The following is a 4,582-nucleotide window of genomic DNA, read 5'->3' as shown; positions in this document are numbered from 1 at the left end:
TCCTTCTCAAGCACAGTGAAGTGGCGTCAGGACCAGAGGCAAGACATGTGGAGACCCAGAAATTAATTTTGCAGCAGGGTAAATGGGGCAAGTTAACAGCAAGGAGGTGAGGGAGTAACAGCAGAAAGCATTGAAGAGGTCAGTGAACGGATGACAGGAACAGAGGGTGGGAGATACCTGGGCATTTGGTTGGTCTGAGAGGGAGAGAGTGGTCGAGAGGGGGGATCTGAGCTACTGCACTGTCTTTAAAAAGTTCATCAGATGAACAGAGCCTGTCTCCAGCAGTGGCAGAAATTTTCGGGCACGTGGGACAGGTTCACTGCGACGATGGCGGCTCGGTGCTGGGTGAGACAAGGTCTCTGTGGAGGGGCAGCACTAACCCAGGCCTGACGGTCGCACGAAGGAGAAGGTGTGAGGAGGCAGGACACGGAGGGGAAGTCCAAATGCTGATGGAGCAGCCAAACCCAAGCCTGCAACCAAAGGAGCCGCAGTGGATGCCGGGGCTCAGGAGATGAAGAACTCGACAAATCATTTGGGTTTTAAGTTCCTATCTCCTTTGGAGTGATATTTATTTTGCTAATGTTCTTGAAAGAACATGTTTGAGCAAGTGGAAAGAGAAAAGGACAAGAAAGGGATGTTTTTGACTCTTCTTTTACTCTTCAGTTTCTTATAGCTTTTTTCTAAGGTACATTCAGAGTGAAAGATTTTTTTGAGGATCCCGACTATTTGTTGGAAGAGCAGGACGCTGATTTGGCGTGGTTATTTTTAGATGATGCTATCAATTTCTGTGTTATCAGGTGTTGCATGTAGGTTATGAAAGACCTGGGGAATTCTCATTTATTATGTTTCCATTTGGAGCTTTTACTACTGCGATATTCTCAATCTATTGCTGAATCTTGTACTGCATGATGGTAGAAGGTTATTGAGAGACAAACGTGGAAAAACCAGCCTTCCCAAATGAATGCTAACTGCAGCCTGTGGTCTCAACTCAGTAAGAAAGTAGCTTAGACTGGATATGGTCTGGTTAAAGTCCTGAGGACAACACAACGCAGCTAAAATTTCTCAGAACTTGACCAAGAAATTGAGAAAATGTCCAGATTTTCTGGAAGCTTCCAGATTTTCCTATGTGTTTGCATACACTTGACCTTCTGATATTTTGACCACATCCAAACTCAAAACCAGAATTCTGAAATGGATGCAAAATGTGAGGGAGGTGGTTTACATCCCCAGACTCAGTCATGAGGCCCTGATATCAGACAAGGTTTTAGCTATTAACCTAATAGTATTACTTAAACTGCAAATTGCATAATAATTACACATTGTCTCTAACTGGAATTTGATGCTGTGAAACAAGAATAAAGACCCCAAATTCCTGTGTAAAGGACTCTGTTACTATTTATAATGTTAATGTGCTATATGATAAGAACGGACTTTGATTACACACACTACCTTTCATTCTCAAGGTGTTTCAACACATCTTACTAATAATTCCATCTAAATATTGGCAATGCAATGAATGAGTAAGCAAACGTGGCAGCCAGTACGAGCTGAACAACAAGCTCACATGTTAAGGCTCTGGGCATTCAAACCTGCTTAACTGGGAGAAAAAAGACTGGCCAAGAGACCTGGGCTTTTTCCCTACTCTTTCTGAACGAAGTCCAAAAGAGGATTAAAGATTCGAGAATATCGATAACTGGAGACCAGCAAGATGAACTGTATTGAGACTTCTCATTTTAAAATAGCAGCCAGAAATAAAACAACACTCCTTGTAAAACCTGCGTGATTTTGTGGGATAGAGCTTACTGGGTGATTTACTATGTTGCAAGCAACAAAAGAGCCGTATGGATTAGAGCTTAGTGTAAAATTAGAAACCTGGAAGATACTTCCAGGGAAATTTCAGTCAGTTTAAAACTTTTTCTGTCCTTCTGTGTTTCAAAATGGTGCCTTTGAATTCTAATTCAAAACATTTTTTTCAGAACTATTTTGAGAAGAGGAAATGTTTTAAATGGCAAAGCGGGCAGTTTAAAAACCCTCTCCTCCCCAGTTTTCCTGTGAAGAATTGTGAAAACACAACCTTCCACTTCATGTCTGCTCCGACCAGTACAGGACACAGGGGTCATATACACAAATAAACCAGAAAAACTGGGCAAAAAAGATCTTCCACAATAGCAAATGGAGTATTTTTCATTTTAAAGTTTGGCTAGTCTTTGCAGCATTAGAGCTAATTTGCATTTTTCCATAACTGTTTGTAGTTTTTTAAAAGCCATCGCTCTTTATGTACGAAGCTGTGGAATACAACCTAGGTAACACTTAGCTACACCCTGAAGCAGAAGCTAGTACCTCTTTCGAGTTTCCTATGAGCCACTCCTGCCACAGGAGGTTAGCAGAGTTTGAGCTGTTCAGTTTTCTACTACTGGTAGCAAGTGTCCGCAGACCTCTGCCACCCTCTTGCAGTCATTATTAAGCTCTTATTTTTCCCATTCTGTTCAGTTCATGTTCTTGAGGGCTTCAAAGAAGCAGAAGACTAAAACTAGCGGTATTTTCAAGAGCATATAGTTCTGGCCAACTTCTTATCTCACTGAAATGAACGCCAAAGTGTCTTTGACTTTTGCAGGAACCCATTTACGCTGAGGACAAGTGGTTCTGAAAATATCACTAGGTGTATTTTCCAGATGAAATATTTTCCTTTTTTTCCTTCAAAATAGTACCATTTCTCAGTCAAGTGGAACTAATATGACTTCCCTTTAGAAAGCGGTACTTGCTGTTATATCAGTGCTATTTGCCACGCCAGTGGGGCTGTGAAAATAAAACTTGCCACTCCAGTCAGAGCTACTTCTAGTGCACAGTTTTGTACAGCGGATGAATGCGTACCTGAAGGTAGCTGTTATTAGCCATTGCTCAGTGGCTGAGATTTTCCCAGATGAGGAGATGCACGCCGTCTCTCATGTTTAGCGATTTGAAAGGCAATGACAGATTATAAACTTGTGCCAAAGTTACCGGGCCATTCAGTCCAGTCCAGGGTGGCCTGGCGGATTCCTTTTCTGCCTCCTAGACGAGAGCGTATGCTGTAGTTATTAACCACGCGAGTGATTTAATATAATTGTCACCTTCAGCCAGTGTGATGTACGTGAGACAGGCGAGGGTGCTGGCTGAGCCTGTCTCTCACCCTCTGTTAGGGCACGTCCCGCAGGAGCAAGAGATGGGGGCGGCTGGTCACGGAGAGCTGTGAAAGCGGGCGTGGGGCCGGAGCAGTGGTGCTGACATCCACAGCTACGGCTCGGAGCTGCGGAGCGGTGGTGGCCCCAGAGGAGGCATGGGCCAAGCTACGCACCGCCACCGTGGCAGGGCAGCAGGAGACGAGGCATGAAAGCTAACGGGAAATGTAGCTGTGTCACCCTGGGGGCTGGCAGGGAGCTTGTGCCTGCCAGTGGATTTAGCTCTGTTCCTAAGGAAAGGATGTCTTAGGTAAACAAACGAAAGATAAACATCACGGGCAAAAATTCTCCAAGTTGCATGTAAAATGTGCTGTAAGAAACGTAAAGTGGGGCACTAACTAGTACCCTGGCTGGGAATCTCGGTAGTGAGAACTGAATAGCCTAAATTGCTCTATAAACAGTAGAGGCAGGCTTTTCAGGAAACATTTGAGACTGACTGGGACATATAATGTAGACTCTTGCATTTCCATTGCACTTCAGCATGTGCTGCGACTGCTCTGAGGAGTTAATTTCTGGAACAATAGTTAGACAGACTGGAGAGGAATACAAAATAAACGAATTTAAATTATTTCAATTTTGGATCTCAGCTATGCAATTTTAGTTCTGTTGCTAGGTGGGAGTCATTCTTCTATTATGTTTTTTTCTTTTTTCAGGTCAGCTCAGGACCCATATGTTTGCTTTATAGTGAAGCATTTTGAGTTTCACTGAACCTTTAAAACTGAGATTTTAAAAGTAATTTGAGACCGTCAAGTCACGGGGGAAAAGCTATCTGCTGGCCAAGTCAAGGACGGGGAGTGTTACGGTCCCTGTGCCCAACTGTTCAAAACTGGCCTTGAGTTTTCATCACTTGAACTTTGTGAACTCCCGATCCCAGGCGAGCGGCCCTGCGGTCCCCTTGCTGAGGCTCCTGCCACGTCTGGGGAGATGCACTGTGGGGACACGTCTCCTGTCCCTCACTTGGTTGCAGAGGTCCAGGGTAGCAAACACACCGCAGAAAGCGCTGCCTTCCCTCCACCTTGTCCCCACGGGTGTCCCTCAGCCTCCAGAAATTGTGCACCATTGCCTTACCCCATGTCCGGCCCCCCCAGGAGGGAGCTGTGCACACACAGGGGCCTCCTGCCCCAGCTTCGCCTCTTGTCTGTATTTCAAACCCCCCATACAACCGGGAGGAAAAAAAGCGGGAATTGTGGGGCTGACAGGCACGGGGAGAAAAGCTTCCCCCAGGCCAAGGAGAGGCCTCCAGCCTTGCGGGGAGAGACCCGCGGGGGCTGGAACAGCAGATAGCACAACGCGGGGCAAGTGGGCTGGCGGGGCCGGGGGCAGGGAGCCCCGTCCCTCTCCCCGCCCCTGCCCTCGTCCCTCTGTCT

Source organism: Aptenodytes forsteri, unplaced genomic scaffold (assembly GCF_000699145.1).
Source record: "Aptenodytes forsteri isolate BGI_AS27 unplaced genomic scaffold, ASM69914v1 Scaffold2, whole genome shotgun sequence".
Lineage (NCBI taxonomy): Eukaryota > Metazoa > Chordata > Aves > Sphenisciformes > Spheniscidae > Aptenodytes > Aptenodytes forsteri.
This window is presented reverse-complemented; position numbering follows the sequence as displayed.